This window comes from Papio anubis, chromosome 6 (genome assembly GCF_008728515.1).
Source record: "Papio anubis isolate 15944 chromosome 6, Panubis1.0, whole genome shotgun sequence".
Classification (NCBI taxonomy): Eukaryota; Metazoa; Chordata; class Mammalia; order Primates; family Cercopithecidae; genus Papio; species Papio anubis.
In genome coordinates this window covers 110,520,107-110,537,902 of record NC_044981.1, presented here as the reverse complement: position 1 = coordinate 110,537,902, position 17,796 = coordinate 110,520,107, and the positions used below count along the sequence as shown (strand labels likewise).

The 17,796-nt window shown below is 37.1% G+C and overlaps 1 protein-coding gene across 13 annotated transcripts in view; it reads left to right on the top strand.

Annotated features, from left to right (window-relative positions):
* Nucleotides 1-17,796, top strand: part of ESR1 (estrogen receptor 1) — a 447,068-nt gene that overhangs the window by 233,878 nt on the left and 195,394 nt on the right.

The window sequence follows — 17,796 nt, the reverse complement described above, 5'->3', positions numbered from 1 at the left end:
TTTCATTGTTACGCGTCTGCCTGGCTGACCTGTTGGTAACACAGAGTGTCATCAGAGATAGACACATGCATAAGATATTAATATCCCATAAACCAGAACTGTGACTTAGGAAATATTATGGTGGGCACGGGCTTTTACTCCTCTTCAACAAAAACATCTATCAATGAATTCGGCTTAGTTGCACAACAGAAGTACCAAAATAAATTTTTATGGATGATGTCACAGATACTTTAAAAAGAGCTACTTAAGATTTAATTACCTAATATTATTTAATATTTAATATAATCTAAAAGGGGCATTTTTATCTTTCAGCCAAGGTTTTCATTGTTTTTAGATAATTCTATTTTTTAATGTCTGATTTTGTTTTAAAATGACTATTCTGGTATATAAAAACATCATTTTGTGAAATAGGAGTCCCAGCTAAGGGTCAAGTATGCAATTAAGCTTGACTCTACCTACTACCTAGGGACCTTGGGCAAATCACATGATTTTTCTTCCCTCAGTTTTTACTTCTGAAAAATGCCAGCTAAAGTATTTTTCAAATCTTAAATTTTATGTTTTATGATCTAAGTTCAGATTAATAATGGAAAGGTTAGAATCCAAAGCTAAAGGTAGTATATACAAGTGTATATTGGTGGTTGGAAGCAACTGCTGCAGCTATCATATTTACATTTCAAGCTCAATTTAGAACAACTGCTAGCAACTGTAAAAACCGGTAGGAATGGACAAAGTTATTCTCTTCACTAGGCATTGTGGAAAGTGAATCTCTTCTGAATGGAGAGAGTCACAAAAATGAGTTTGATGCTTTCATGATAGTGAAATGAGAAGATGGTCATATATTGCTACGAATCTCCAGCAACATAAAAGAAAAAATTCAAGAATCAAGTTTGTTGAGGCAGGACTCTGAAAAGATAACTAAGATTTTTTTTTTTTTTTTTTTTTTCCTGTTAGAGATGTAATAATCATGACTCATACTTGAATCCCGAGAGCTGGTTAGACTTTCTAGTTTCTGCCTTGTGGAACGAGAAAGGAAGAGGCCAAAAAAGATAGTGAATGTTGGAAAGTTCCTGATTAAATATCGCATAGGCTAGTCTGGTTATGTTTGCTTGAAAACTTATCCAGTAGGTATAAACCAACACACTTGAGGCCAGTCTTTTTGGAAATTACATGAATATATGCCAGCCTTAAGAGGTATCCTAAGATGAAGAGCAGAGGGAGTCATTTATAAAGAAATGTTCTCGTTGGCTGGGCGTGATGGCTCACGCCTGTAATCCCAGCACTTTGAGAGGCTGAGCTGGGTGGATCATTTGAGGTCAGAAGTTCCAGAGCAGCCTGGCTAACACGGTGAACCCCATCTCTACTAAAAATATTAAAAAATTAGCTGGGCGTGGTGACGGGCACCTGTAGTCCCAGCTACTCAGGATGCTGAGGCAGGAGAATGGCATGAACCTGAGAGGTGGAGCTTGCAGTGAGCCAAGATCACGCCACTGCACTCCAGTCTGGGCGACAGAGCAAGACTCCGTCTCAAAAAAAAAAAAAAAAAAAAAATTAGCCAGGCATGGCAGCGGGCGCCTGTAATCCCAGCTACTCGGGAGGGTGAGGCAAGGGAATCACTTGAACCCAGGAGGTGGAGATTATAGTGAGTTAAGATGGCACCATTGCACTCCAGCCTGGGTAACAGAGCGAAACTCCATCTCAAAAAAAGTAAAGAAATGTTCTGGTTATGCCTGGAGATAATACTTGGTTTAGTTTGTGCTTGATTCAGCAAACAAAAATTGGTGAGGAACATACAGAATTATATTTAGGTGATTATATATTTTATATTTTATATATAGAATTTATTTTTTTTATATTTTAGGTGATTGTATTTTTAAAGGCTTGCTTTACAAGACTAATCATTATTACTTTTTTTTAGTTTTGTGATATATTTCGTTTAACCAATATACCCCAAATAGTATTTCAATATGGAGTCAACATTTAAAAATTATTGATATATTATGCATGGTTTTTTTTTCACTAAGACTTCCACATCCTCCAGGTGTTTCACACTTACATCTCAATTTGGACCAGCCATATTTCAATGCTCATTTGGCCATGTGAGCTGTGGTTAAGGAGGCAGCTGGAGCTGAGGCTGGGCTGCAGTACCAACATAGAAGTCTTTATCTGTCAAACCAGGAGTTTGAGATCCCTGAGGGATATGGGAGCCATAAAGGATCTTAAGCAGAGAAGTGACTTTCTTAATTTTGAACCTATCCTGGTGTTCTCACAGATTAGAGGAGAGAGACTTAGGAGTGAGGGATCAAGCAAGAAGTTGGCTCCACATTGTTTTCCATAGTAGTTGTACTAGTTTACATTCCCACCAGCAGAATAGAAATGTTCGCTTTTCACTACATCCACACCAACGTCTATTATTTTTTGATTTTTTGAAAATGGCCACTTTGTGGGAGTAAGGTGGTATCGCATTGTGGGTTTGATTTGCATTTCCCTGATCATTAGTGATGTTGAGCATTTTTTCATATGTTTGTTGGTCATTTGTATATCTTCTTTTGAGAATTGTCTGTTCATGTCCTTGGCCCACTTTTTGATGGAATTGTTTGTTTTTTTCTTGCTAATTTGTTTGAGTTCCTTGTAGATTCTGGATATTAATCCTTTGTTAGATGTATAGATTATGAAAATTTTTTCCATCTCTGTGGGTTGTCTGTTTACTCTGTTGCTGTTCCTTTTGTGCAAAAGCTCTTTAGTTTAACCAAGTCCCGCTTATTTTTGTTTTTGTTGCATTTGCTTTTGGGTTTTTGGTAATAAAATCTTTGCCTAAGCCTGTGTCTAGAAGGGTTTTTCTGACATTAACTTCTAAAATTTTATAGTTTCAGGTCTTAGATTTAAGTCCTTGATCCATCTTGAGTTGATTTTTGTGTAAAGTAAGATATGAAGATCCAGTTGTATTCTCCTACATGTGGTTTGGCAATTATCCCAGTACCATTTGTTGAATAGGGTGTCCTTTCCCTGCTTTATGTTTTTGTTGGCTTTGGCAAAGAGCAGTTGGCTGTAAGTGGGTTTATTTCTGGGTTCTCTACTCTGTTCCTTTGGTCTACGTGCCTATTTTTATATCAGTAGCATGCTGTTTTGGTGACTATGGCCTTATAGTATAGTTTGAAATCAGGTAATGTGATGCCTCCAGATTTGTTCTGTTTGCTTAGTCTTGCTTTGGCTATGCGGGCTCTTTTTTGGTTCCATATGAATTTTAGGATTGTTTTTTTCTAGTTCTGTGAAGAATGATGGTAGTATTTTGATGGGAATTGCACTGAATTTGTAGATTGCTTTTGGCAGTATAGTCATTTTCATAATATTGATTCTACTCATCCATGAACATGAGATGTGTTTCCATTTGTTTGTGTCATCTATGGTTTCTGTCTTTGAGAGGTGTTTTGTAGTTTTCTTTGTAGAGGTCCTTCACCTTCTTGGTTAGGTTTTTTTTTTTTTTGCAGCTATTGTAAAAGGGGGTGAGTTCTTGATTTGATTCGTACCTTGGTTGCTGTTGGTGTGTAGCAGAGCTACTGATTTGTGTACATTAATTTTGTATCCTGAAACGCTGCTGAATTCATTAATCAGTTCTAGGAGCTTTTTGGGGGAGTCTTTCGGGTTTTCTAGTTTTTTTTTTTTTCCTTTGTTTGAGAAAATTTTTATTTATTTATTTATTTATTTATTTATTTATTTATTATTATTATTATACTTTAAGTTCTAGGGTACATGTACATAACGTGCAGGTTTGTTACATATGTATACTTGTGCCATGTTGGTGTGCTGCAACCATCAACTCGTCAGCACCCATCAACTGGTCATTTACATCAGGTATAACTCCCAATGCCATCCCTCCCCCCTCCCCCCTTCCCATGATAGGCCCCGGTATGTGATGTTCCCCTTCCCGAGTCCAAGTGATCTCATTGTTCAGTTCCCACCTATGAGTGAGAACATGCGGTGTTTGGTTTTGTGTTCTTGTGATAGTTTGCTAAGAATGATGGTTTCCAGCTGCATCCATGTCCCTACAAAGGACACAAACTCATCCTTTTTTATGGCTGCATAGTATTCCATGGTGTATATGTGCCACATTTTCTTAATCCAGTCTGTCACTGATGGACATTTGGGTTGATTCCAAGTCTTTGCTATTGTGAATAGTGCCACAATAAACATACGTGTGCATGTGTCTTTATAGCAGCATGATTTATAATCCTTTGGGTATACACCTAGTAATGGGATGTCTGGGTCATATGGTACATCTAGTTCTAGATCCTTGAGGAATCGCCATACTGTTTTCCATAATGGTTGAACTAGTTTACAATCCCACCAACAGTGTAAAAGTGTTCCTATTTCTCCACATCCTCTCTAGCACCTGTTGTTTCCTGACTTTTTAATGATCGCCATTCTAACTGGTGTGAGATGGTATCTCATTGTGGTTTTGATTTGCATTTCTCTGATGGCCAGTGATAATGAGCATTTTTTCATGTGTCTGTTGACTGTATGAAAGTCTTCTTTTGAGAAATGTCTGTTCATATCCTTTGCCCACTTTTTGGTGGGGTTGTTTGTTTTTTTCTTGTAAATTTGTTTGAGTTCTTTATAGATTCTGGATATTAGCCCTTTGTCAGATGAGTAGATTGCAAAACTTTTCTCCCATTCTGTAGGTTGCCTGTTCACTCTGATGGTAGTTTCTTTTGCTGTGCAGAAGCTCTTTAGTTTAATGAGATCCCATTTGTCAATTTTGGCTTTTGCTGCCATTGCTTTTGGTGTTTTAGACATGAAGTCTTTGCCCATGCCTATGTCCTGAATGGTACTACCTAGGTTTTCCTCTAGGGTTTTTATGGTATTAGGTCTAACATTTAAGTCTCTAATCCATCTTGAATTAATTTTTGTATAAGGAGTAAGGAAAGGATCCAGTTTCAGCTTTCTACTTATGGCTAGCCAATTTTCCCAGCACCATTTATTAAATAGGGAATTCTTTCCCCATTTCTTGTTTCTCTCAGGTTTATCAAAGATCAGATGGCTGTAGATGTGTGGTATTATTTCTGAGGACTCTGTTCTGTTCCATTGGTCTATATCTCTGTTTTGGTACCAGTACCATGCTGTTTTGGTTACTGTAGCCTTGTAGTATAATTTGAAGTCAGGTAGCGTGATGCCTCCAGCTTTGTTCTTTTGACTTAGGATTGTCTTGGAGATGCGGGCCCTTTTTTGGTTCCATATGAACTTTAAAGCAGTTTTTTCCAATTCTGTGAAGAAACTCATTGGTAGCTTGATGGGGATGGCATTGAATCTATAAATAACCTTGGGCAGTATGGCCATTTTCACGATATTGATTCTTCCTATCCATGAGCATGGTATGTTCTTCCATTTGTTTGTGTCCTCTTTGATTTCAGTGAGCAGTGGTTTGTAGTTCTCCTTGAAGAGATCCTTTACATCCCTTGTAAGTTGGATTCCTAGGTATTTTATTGTCTTTGAAGCAATTGTGAATGGAAGTTCATTCATGATTTGGCTCTCTGTTTGTCTGTTACTGGTGTATAAGAATGCTTGTGATTTTTGCACATTAATTTTGTATCCTGAGACTTTGCTGAAGTTGCTTATCAGCTTAAGGAGATTTTGGGCTGAGACAATGGGGTTTTCTAAATATACAATCATGTCATCTGCAAAGAGGGACAATTTGACTTCTTCTTTTCCTAACTGAATACCCTTGATTTCTTTCTCTTGCCTGATTGTGCTAGCCAGAACTTCCAACACTATGTTGAATAGGAGTGGTAAGAGAGGGCATCCCTGTCTTGTGCCAGTTTTCAAAAGGAATTTTTCCAGTTTTTGCCCATTCAGTATGATATTGGCTGTGGGTTTGTCATAAATAGCTCTTATTATTTTGAGGTACGTTCCATCAGTACCGAATTTATTGAGCATTTTTAGCATGAAGGGCTGTTGAATTTTGTCAAAAGCCTTTTCTGCATCTATTGAGATAATCATGTGGTTCTTGTCTTTGGTTCTGTTTATATGCTGGATTATGTTTATTGATTCACGAATGTTGAACCAGCCTTGCATCCCAGGGATGAAGCCCACTTGATCATGGTGGATAAGCTTTTTGATGTGCTGCTGAATCCGTTTTCTAGTTTTAAAATCATATAATCAGGAAACAGCAACAGTTTGACTTCCTCTTTACCGATTCGGATGCCCTTTATTTCTTTCTCTTGTCTGCTCCAGCTAGGACTTCTGGTACTATGTTAAATAGAAGTGGTGAGAGTGGGCATCTTTGTTTTGTTCCAATTCTCAGAGGAAATGCTTTCAACTTTTCCCCATTCAATATTATGTTGGCTGTGGGTTTATCATAGATGCCTTTTATTACAATGAGGTATGTCCCTTGTATACTGATTTTGCTGAGGGTTTTAATAATAAAGGGATGCTGGATTTTGTCAAATGCTTTTTCTGTATCTATTGCAATTATTGCAATGGTCATGGAATTTTTGTTTTTAATTTTGTTTAGGTGGTGTATCACATTTACTGACTTGCATATGTTAAACCATCCCTGCATCCCTGATATGAAACCCACTTGATCATTGTGGATTTTCTTTTTGATATGCTGTTGGATTTGGTTAGCTAGTGTTTTGTTAAGGATTTTTTTTTTTTTTTTTGAGATGGAGTTTTGCTCTTGTTGCCCAAGCTGGAGTACAGTGGCACTACAACCTCCACTTTCTGGTTTCAAGCAATTCTCCTGCCTCAGCTCCCTGAGTAGCTAGGATTACAGGCACCCGCCACCACACCCAGCTAATTTTTGTATTTTTAGTAGAGACAGGGTTTCACCATGTTGGCCAGGCTGGTCTCAAACTCCTGACCTCGTGATCTACCCGCCTTGGCCTCCGAAAGTGTTGGGGTTACAGGTGTGAGCCACAGCACCCGGCCAGAGTTTTACATCTATGTTCATTAGGAATATTGGCCTGTAGTTTTCTTTCTTTGTTATGTTCTTTCTTGGTTTTGTTATAAGGGTGATACTGGCTTCACAGAATGATTTAGGGAGGATTCCCTCTTTCTCCATCTTGTCAAATAGTGTCAATAGGATTGATACCAATTCTTCTTTGAGTGTCTGGTGGAATTCAGCTGTGAATTCATCTGGTCCTGGACTTTTTTTGCGTTGGTAATTTTAAAATTACCATTTCAATCTTGCTGCTTGTTATTAGCCTGTTCAGGATTTCTAATTCTTCCTGATTTAAGCTAGGAGGGTTGTATCTTTCCAGGAATTTACGTATCTCTTCTAGGTTTTCTAGTTTGTGGGGTGTACAGGTTTTCATAGTAGCCTTGAATGATCTTTTGTATTTCTGTGGTGTTGGTTGTAATATCTCCTGTTTATTTCTAATTGAGCTTATTTGGATCTTTTCTCTTCTTTTCTTGGTTAATCTTGCTAATGGTCTATCAATTTCATTTATCTTTTCAAATAACTAGCTTTTTGTTTCATTTATCTTTTGTATTTTTTTTTTTCAATTTCATTTATCTCTGCTCTGATCTTGGTTATTTTCTTTCTTCTGCTGGGTTTGGGTTTCATTTGTTCTTATTTCTCTAGTTCCTTGAAGTGTGTCCTTAGATTGTCTATTTGTGCTCTGTCAGAGTTTTTGAGTAGGCATTTAAGGCTATGAACTTTCCTCTTGATTGCCTTTGCTCTATCCCAGAGGTTTGGATGGTTGTGTCACTATTATTGTTCAATTTGAAGAATTTTAAAATTTTCGTCTTCATTTCCTTGTTGACCCAGTGATCATTCAGGAGCAGGTTATTTAACTTCCATGTATTTGCGTGTTTTTGAAGTTTCCTTTTGGAGTTGATTTCCAGTTTTATTCCACTGTGGACTGAGAGAGTAGTTGACATAATTTTAATTTTCTTAATTTTTTTGACACTTGTTTGTGGCATATCATAGGGTCTATCCTGGAGAAATTTGCATATGCTGATGAATAGAATGTATATTCTGTGATTGTTGGGTAGAATGTTATGTAAGGATCTGTTAAGTCCATTTGTTCCAGGGTATAATTTAAATCCATTGTTTCTTTGTTGATTTTCTGTCTTGATGACCTGTCTAGTATTGTCAGTGGAGTATGTAAGTCCCCCACTATTATTGTATTGCTGTCTGTCTCATTACTTAGGTGTAGTAGTAATTGTTCTATACATTTGGGAGTTCCAGTGTTAGGTGCATATATATTTAGGATTATGATATTTTCCTTTTGGACAAGGCCTTTCATCATTATATAATGTTCTTATTTGTCTTTTTAAATTGCTGTTGTTTTAAAGTTTGTTTCGTCTGATATAAGAATAGCTACTCCTACTTGCTTTTGATGTCCAATTGCATGGAATGTCTTTTTCCACACCTTTACCTTAACTTTATGTGAGTCCTTATGTGTTAGGTGAGTCTATTGAAAGCAGCAGATACTTGGTTGGTGATTTCTTATCCATTCTGCAATTCTGTATCTTTTAAGTAGAGCATTTAGGCTATTTACATTCAACATTAGTATTGAGATGTGAGGTACTATTCTATTCATCATGCTGTTTGTTGCCTGTATACCTTAGCTTTTTTTTTTTTTATTGTATTTTTGCTTTATACCTCCTATGAGATTTACACATTAAGGAGGTTCTGTTTTGATGTGTTTCCAGCATTTGTTTCAAGATTTGGAGCTCCTTTTAGCAGTTTGTGTAGTCATGTAGTGCTGGCTTGGTAGTGGTGAATTCTCTCAGCATTTTTTTTTAAAATCTGAAACAGATTTTATCTCTTTCATTTAAGAAGCTTAGTTTTGCTGGATACAAAATTCTTGGCTGCTAATTGTTTTCTTTAAGGAGGCTGAAGATAGGGCCCCAATCCCTTCTAGTTTATAGGGTTTCTGCTGAGAAATCTGTTAACCCGATAGGTTTTCCTTTATAGGTTACCTGCTGCTCTTGCCTCACAGCTCTTAAGATTCTTTCTCTTATCTTAACTTTAGATAACCTTATGGCAATGTGCCTAGGCAATGATCTCTTTGTGATGAATTTTGCAGGTGTTATTTGAGCTTCTTGTCTTTGGATGTCTAGGTCTCTAACAAGGCTAAGGAAGTTTTCCTCAATTATGCCCCCAAATATCTTTTCCAAACTTTTAGATTTCTCTTCTTTCTCAGGAACAACAATTATTCTTAGGTTTGGTTGTTTAATTCAATCCCAAACTTCTTGGAGGTTTTGTTCATTTTTTAAATTCTTTTTTCTTTGTCTTTGTTGGATTGAGTTAATTTGAAAACCTTGTCTTCAAGCTCTGAAGTTCTTTCTTATGCTTGTTTTATTCTATTGTGGAGACTTTCAAGAACATTTTGCATTTCTCTAAGTGTGTCCTTCATTTCCTGAAGTTGTGACTGTTTTTTATTTATACTATTTCACTGAAGATTTCTCCCCTCATTTCTTGTATCACTTTTTTGTCTTCCTTAAATTGGACTTCACCTTTCTCTGATGCCTCCTTGATTAGCTTAACAATCCACCTTCTGAATTCTTTTTTAGGTAAATCGGGGATTTCTTCTTGGTTTGGATCCATTGCTGGTGAGCTAGTGTGATTTTTGGGGGGGTATTAAAGAACCTTGTTTTGTCATATTACCAGGATTGTTTTTCTGGTTCCTTCTCATTTGGGTAGGCTATCTCAGAGGGAAGTACTAGGCTCAAGGCTGCTGTTCAGATTCTTTTGTTCCACGGGTTGTTTTCTTGATGTTGTACTCTCCCCTTTTTCTTAGACATGTGGCTTCCTGGGAGCCGAGCTGTATTGATTGTTATTTCTGTTCTGGATCTAGCCATTCAGCAGGGCTACCAGGTTCCAAGCTGATATTGGGGGTTGTCTGCTCAGAGTCCTGTGCTGTGGACTGTCTTCAGGTCTCACAGCCTTGGATTCCAGCGCCTGCTCGGATAGAGGTGGCAGGGGAGTGAAATGGACTCTGCAGGGTCCTTAGCTTTTGTTGTTTAATGCACTATTTTTGTGCTGGTTGGCATCCAGCCAGTAGGTGGCACTTTCAAGAGAGCGTCACTGTGGCAGTATAGGGAGGATCAGGCAGTGGGCAGAGCCTTAGAACTCCCAAGAGTATATGACCTTTGCCTTCAGCTACCAGGGTGGATAGGGAAGAACCATCAAGTGGGGGCAAGGCTAGGCCTGTCTGAGCTCAGACTCTCCTTGGGTGAGTCTTGCTGAGGCTTCTGTGGGGCAGAGGGGTGAGGTTCCCATGTTAATGGAGTTATGTTCCCAGAGGATTATGGCTGCCTCTGCTGCGTCATACAGGCTGTCAGGAATGTAGGGGAAAGCCGGCAGTTACAGGCGTCACCCAGCTCCCTTGCAACCCCCAAAACCAGTCTCACTCCTACTGTGCCCCATCAACAGCATCAAGGTTGTTTCCAGGCAGAGGACAAGCAAGACTGAGAACTTGCCCCAGGCTACCAGCCTCCCAGCAAAGAAAGCAAGTAGGGTTTTCATGCCTCCCTGCCTGTTGAATCTGTACACCAGATTCACTCCCTCCCCCAAGTTCTGGCCAGGCGACTTCATGTTTGGAATTGTTACAAAGTTCATCTGGAGGTTTCCTTCTCCCTGTGGTCTCTTCCCGGTTCCTCTGGCAGCCCTCCCCAAGGATCCCTGTGAGACAGAGCAGAAATGGCTTATTAGGGGACCCAGAGAGCCCACAGGGCTTTTCCCCTTGCTTTATCTACCCTTTATTTCACTCAGCTCTCTAATTAAATCAGCTCCAGGTAAGGTCATATCCTTCTCCCGTGATCTAGAGCTTCAGATTCTCCAGTGAGGGTGTGTGTTCAGGAGTGAGCAATCCCCCTTTCCTACTTTCACAGCTTGGACACTCACAGTATTTGGGGTGTCTCCTGGGTCTTGCAGGAGCAAACCGCTTTCTTCACGGGGTCTGTGGATTCTCTTGGCTTTCCTGGTATATTCCTGCAGTAGTTCTGGAGCAGAAGTTTACGGTATGAGTTTCCACACACTGCTCCGTCCATCCGAGTCAGAGCTACAATCTAGTCCTGCCTCCTATCTACCATTTTTTAGGCCTTGACCTATTACATTTATTTTATGTTTGAAGTTTCGATGGTTTTATTTTGAAAATTTGATGTAACAAATGCCGAGCCAAATCCAAACTTCTTGGCCTAAATCGTTTACAGGTAACCTGTACTGAGCATTTACTACATGAAGGTGTTGTTGACACAGGGAATTTAAGATGTGATCACTGACCACCACATCCAGGCAACCTAAAAGTGAAAAGAGGCCATTCACAAAAAAATAGGACCAAACTTCTTCCATTCCTCAAGGGACCTAGGATTGGAGTTGGCCTAAAAGTTCCTGCTGTTTCACCTCACCCCCCAGTTTTGATCTTGCTCCCAGGGATCAAGGAAGCTCAAGGTTGCTGGCCCTTGGTATTTGTGGTTTCAACTTCTGGCTCGTGTTCTTGGAGGTATATTCTATTGTCAAGTTAAAGTCGTACCCATCCTAGATCTATTTCTCTCTCTTTGTGGGTTACAGTCTCATAGAAAACATAACTGTGTGAAAACACCAACTACCCCATAAAGCTATTCTGAGACTTAAAGACATGAACTATATTTTGATAATTACAAATTGATATACAGATGTCAGATATCATTGATATGTTGTGTAGCATTGTGGTTTAAGTTTTAGCTGTTGGAATCAGACCACTTGGATTCAAATTTTAGCTCTCTTGATAGGTGTGTAACCTTGAACAAGATACTTAACCTCTTCAGACCTTAGTCTCTTTATTTGTCAAATAACGATAATAATAATAGTAACTTAATAAGTATGTATAAGGAGGCATGTAAAGTTTCTATTGTATTTGGCTTAAAGTGAGTTCTTCATATAAATTGGTTACAATGGGTAATGAAAAGTACGTTCAATTTTTCCCACAAGGATTTAATCTAATCTCCAAATAAAATGCAGTTTCACTATACTGTCATCATTATAATGAAACAATAATTCTTAAGTAATTAATTACTTTGGTTCCATTTGGATAATTAGTGATATATAAAATGTAGTACCTTGCCCCGAGGAACCTACAAGTTAGCCTCCCTCTAGTCCTGGCATTCAAAGTTCTCTACCTTCTGAATTACACCTGTTTTTTCAGGCACTGTCTCCCACTTTCCTAGCAAGACTTTGGCTCCAGGAAACAGTTGTCTTCATTGACTACAGAATGTATTTTGTCCCGTATGCCTCCCTTCCATCTGAAGCTCATGTTAAATATTTTTTTTATTAGTAGTGGCTTTTCGCATTTACTAATGCCTTTCCCTTTAGCTCATTTAGAATTCCCTGAAAGTTGTCACGTTTTCCTTCTGAATTGCTATAATATTCTGTCTCTGTGTCTAATCAGAAAGTTAGGTGAGCTGCCGTCACAGCTCCTGTGTTAATCCAGGTACCGAGCTCTTTGTACCCTGCCAGCTTGAGGACAACTTGGATGCGTTGGTGTGTAGTGATTTGCAACTGTGAGAGAGCAGTTTCCATCAACAAGTGACAGCTTTTGGTTCTAAACACCTGCTTGACCTCTTTCTGGTTTTAACATATATTTTAGCCTCTGCCCTCCACCTCACCTCTAGTTCTAATCTTGGCCATGCCAGAGATCCCCATCTACTCTAGGCTTTGATTTTGAACTTAAGTCATTTACTTGACTGCTTATTTTCTTTCAATGCTAGACTTAATCATCCATGCATATGACAGCCACTCAGCTCTGACCCCAATACTTCATTGAGGCTCATGCCAACCTGGCCTCTCTCTGGGTAGAGCACCCCTGCTAGTGAGCCCCTGGCCCTTGGATTATGCTGTCTCACCAGCACCCAGCTGACTGCTTGGCACTGCGTGTGAAGTATGTTTGTTTATTGATCACTTAATTGAATGGGATATAGGATTATATTCCATGTTCCAGATCAAGTTGAGCCAAGTTGACAACTCAGTATGAAAAAAATATATTTATCTCCTATTTGTCCAATTAAATTTTTAATATCTAGAGGTAGAGACAGTCACAGTGTTATTTAATTCCAGCACAGCAATATTTTTGTCAATATTTATTATTGGTGGTGAGTTTAAATTATAAAGGGAAAAGGAGAAGTGGTGATTTATGTCAGTGCTTGGCTAAACTATTACCTTGACATAAGTCTATTATTCAGGTCACATAAGCTTGGCTGAAGTAATATCACAACCATAATATCATAATTATCTCTCTTGCTGTCTCTGTCACTTTCTTGCTTTTGTTTGTGCATAGTGCATAGACCTGTGGAAAATTTATTATGTAATCTGAAGCATAAAATGTAATAATACCAAATATTGCAACTGTCATAACAAATAAATAAAACTGTACACTCCTTTAGGGAGTAGTAAAGCCATTTCCAAAATTAAGTCAAAGTAAGATTCCCTTATTATTGAGATATTTTAATGACATGCACTATCACAAGTAAGATGAATTATTTTGTTAGCAGATGACACTGCTATATAGATATCATCCTGCGAAGTTCTTGGTATAACATCTTTACTGTGTTTCTTTCTTTAGATTATACTTTTATGTTTATTATTTTGTTTTGTGGGGGATTCAAAAATATGCATTTTATGCCATACTTGGGGATTCCCTATAAATTATTAGTTGTAATATGACAATTCCATCATGAATTTTCCAGGTATTCTTTTGTGCAAGCAGATAATAGCTGATTTCGGTTTTTAACACATTCATGCACATTCTTTCTCTCTCAATAAATATGGTTTTAATTTATTAAATGAAAGATTTAAAATGCGCTAAGCATTTTAATAATAATGGATTTGGGAATAAGTTATTATGTTTACTCTAGGGCTGTAATTCACCATTTATTCAGTTAAGTCCTTCCCCAAATTTAATATTGTACATGTGGAATTGATTCATTTCATGTGGATGTATTATTTACTCCCAAGGTGTTGGGTTTTGGCAGTTAGTACTGGTAATGGGCCAGGAAAGTGCTCATCTATATTTATTGTTATTCACTGATTGCATTTTGCACTTGCATCCCCTGGGACAATGGGAAAGTAGCAACAATATGGGGTGATTTCTTTGAGCTAAACCCAATTAAAAGAATTAGAGAGTTGTCTGATACAAGGCCAAAGAACTAAGAACAGAAACAAAAGCAGAACAGCAAACAGCAGCACAAACTCCAGTGAGATTAATTTTTAAAACATTGAGAATATTTAAAAAATAAAAACACTCCAATGAACCACCCAGTTTTATTAAAGAGAACTCACTTTGGGAGGCCGAGATGGGCGGATCACGAGGTCAGGAGATCGAGACCATCCTGGCGAACACAGTGAAACCCCGTCTCTACTAAGAAATAAAAAAAAATAGCCGGGCGAGATGGCGGGCGCCTGTGGTCCCAGCTACTCGGGAGGCTGAGGCCGGAGAATGGCGTGAACCCGGGAGGCGGAGCTTGCAGTGAGCTGAGATCCGGCCACTGCACTCCAGCCTGGGCTACAGGGCGAGACTCCGTCTCAAAAAAAAAAAAAAAAAAAAAAAAAAAAAAGAGAACTCAGACAGAGCAGAAGGCAGAGCTGGTGAAGGAAACCCAACAACTGCCCAGATGTGAAACAACCTAGCAAGGAGGTGCGAGTGACCTGAAACTGCTTTTAAAAACAGAAAGGACAAAAAGAGGTATGAGGTATGGGCTGACAAAAGGAAAGTGGTAGATTACTGATGTAGTGCGTTATGCTTAGAATGTCCTCAGAATGCGAGAGGCAGTAAACACACTGGAAGAGGATACAATATCAGGACCGTGTGCAAATGCAAGTAAATGTTTGGCTTAAAACTTGGTTGATTGTAAATTACATGAAGAGCTGATGATAATTGAGGCAGGACTGGTAGACCTAACAATAGAAAAAAATCAATTTAAACTCAGAGAAGAGGTCATCTAAGAAAGAATAACGAAGCTGCTTAATAAAAGGACATATTCCTCTAACAAAAGTCTGAGATTTGGGGCATAATCCTGAAAGACAGGCTAATAGAATGTATTTTTTGATTAAAAAAAGGAACCTTTCGTTAAAAGTAAGATGTTTAACTACTCTTCGAGTTTATTTCTCCATATTTGGGGCATATTAGAATTTAAGGAAAAATATAGAACTATAAGAAAGATTTCATGAGAATCACAAGCATAGTTTATGGGCAAGACAACCTTTTCTGTTTGAAAGCAGAAAAATACTATCTTAACATGTAAAAACCTAAATCAGTTTTCACTGGCATGTCCCACAACCATGCCCGAAATAATGATTGAAGACAGATGTAAGACAGTTCAAGGGCAATAGATTAATACGTTAAACCTACTTATGCCTAGCGTTCCATTATTGGAACGCTAAGCATGTGGGAGTTATTTATATCCTGCTGCTCAAGGTCATCTCTAAGGTCTGAGTTTTCACTCATGCAAAAATTCATAAAATTGCAACCTCGGCATAAATGGGTTAACAAAAAGTTAATGCTGGAAAGTAAAATAAACTACTAAATTAGACACACCATATTTTTTAAATTGTAAGAGGTTAAGAACTATGAGATATTTAAAAAGCCACCCATAGAAGTAGTAGGACAGGTAGAGAAGGACAAATTCTAACAATCAACTGTATCTCCTCCCCACCCTATAAATGACATTAGTTTACTTAGTCAATTCGGGAAACTAAAAGTATACCTTTTTTGTTAAAACAGAAGACTTTTTTTTTTAAAGTGTATTAGTTAAGGTTAATTTTGACCTAGTTAGGAAAGAAATAGTTTAAAATCTTGAAATGGAAATGAAAAATACATAATTACCATTCAAAATAAGTTGATAGTGAATTTTACCTAAGATTCTTAAAACATTTTTAATATTTAATGAAAATGAACTAAACAATTATCAAAAAATAGTTGCCTGGGCTTAGAAAAATGATCCCTCAATGAGACGTATATAACAGCCTGAATTTTTATTTCCAAATACTATAGCAACAAAATACTGGCAAGAAAAATGCACAGAAACATTGGGTAGTCTCTTCTTAGTAATTTTTTAGAGATATTTATATATTCTGAATTCTAACTTTTAATTTATTTTATGTATTATAAATGTAGTAATCTAGTATGCAGCTTGACTTTGTTTTATGGTATCATCTGTTTCACAGAAAATTTTAAGTTGTGGAATTTATGGTATTTTTTCTTTACAGTTCGTGTTTTAAGGCCTGTCTAATAAATCTTTCCTTGCCTGGATACTATAAAGTTATTTGTCTGTATTCTGTTAAAAGGAATAAAGCTTTGCTTTTTTTTCACATTGTGTTACTAATTTCACCCGAAAGAGAATTTTGTGTATTATGAGAGGTAGGAAGATAGCTTTATTTTTTTCCATTTGAACAACCAAATATTCCCAGAGCAATTAAGCACTATATTCTTTCCCTGTTGATCTGTGAAGCTACCTCAGTTAGGCATGAAGTTCTCCTGTAGAAAGGGAATCTGATTCTGAGCTCTCGTTTCTATTTCTTTATTTGTCCATGTCTACACTAAAACCAGTTTTAATTTCTGTGTCTCTATAATTACTTTGACTTTATAATCCTTCTTGAAAGGGACTTTGTTCCTCTTCAAAATTGTTTGGGCTATTTATGGCTACTTTTGCTTTCAAATGAGTTTTTAAATCAAAGTTTAATGAGATTGTATTAAACTTATAAATTAATTTGGGGAGGATTGACATCTTCATGATATTTAGTCTTCCTACCCATTAACATTATATAACTCTCCATTTATTTTAGGTTTTTTTAAATGACTTTTAATAAAGTTTTTCAATTTTCTCCGAAATATCTTACATATTAATATTTACTCATAGCTATTTCATCTTACTGGTATTTTAAAGACATATCTTTTTAAAAATTATATTATTAAATTGTTTCAGGTATGTCATATTTTTTTGAAGTTTTACAAATTTGGGATTACATTGCCTCTTCATTCAACATTTTCCCATGCTGTCGGAGATCCTTCAAGCCAAAATTATTAGAGGAGCTGCATTAATATTCATGGACATACTATAATTTATTTAATTATTTCCCAAATTGTATATTTTTGTTTCTGACTACACAGTTTTAAACATGACTGGGAACAGCTTTCTTGCTAAATCCTTGCACACCGCAGTAATTATTTCACTGGGTCAAAAGGTATGTACTTTTTCATGACTTTTTATTGGAACCAATGGTGATTTGTTCAGAAATCGTGGTACATCATATAAAAAGATTGCTCTACAAGCATCACAAACTATGACATACAGAAATGTGTTTATTGACATGAAATATATCATGAAGAAAGCGATTACAAATGGTATTTCAGCAGTTTAAGTTACATAGGCTTACACTGAGCAATAACAAAGAGGGTGAATAAATGAATGAATAGGTGATTCTGAAAGGGTATGTAACAAAAGGTTGACAGTGGTTAGCCCTGGGGGAGGGAATTATGTGTGACTTTTATTTTCTTCTTTTTTTCTTCCCTGCCTCTTATATTTTTTAACAATGTACATGAATCGTTTACGAATAAAATAAAAAACTTTGGTATTCTTGTATAGGTTTAGTAGGATAACATTTCTCCTTCATTTCTTTCATTTTTAGAAATCTTTCTTCTTGTGGGAAGGGAATTATGTGTGACTTTTATTTTCTTCTTTTTTTCTTCCCTGACTCTTATATTCTTAACAATGTACATGAATCGTTTACGAATAAAAATCTTTGATATTCTTATATAGGTTTAGTAGGATAACATTTCTCTTTCATTTGTTTCATTTTTAGAAATCTTTCTTCTTGGAAGT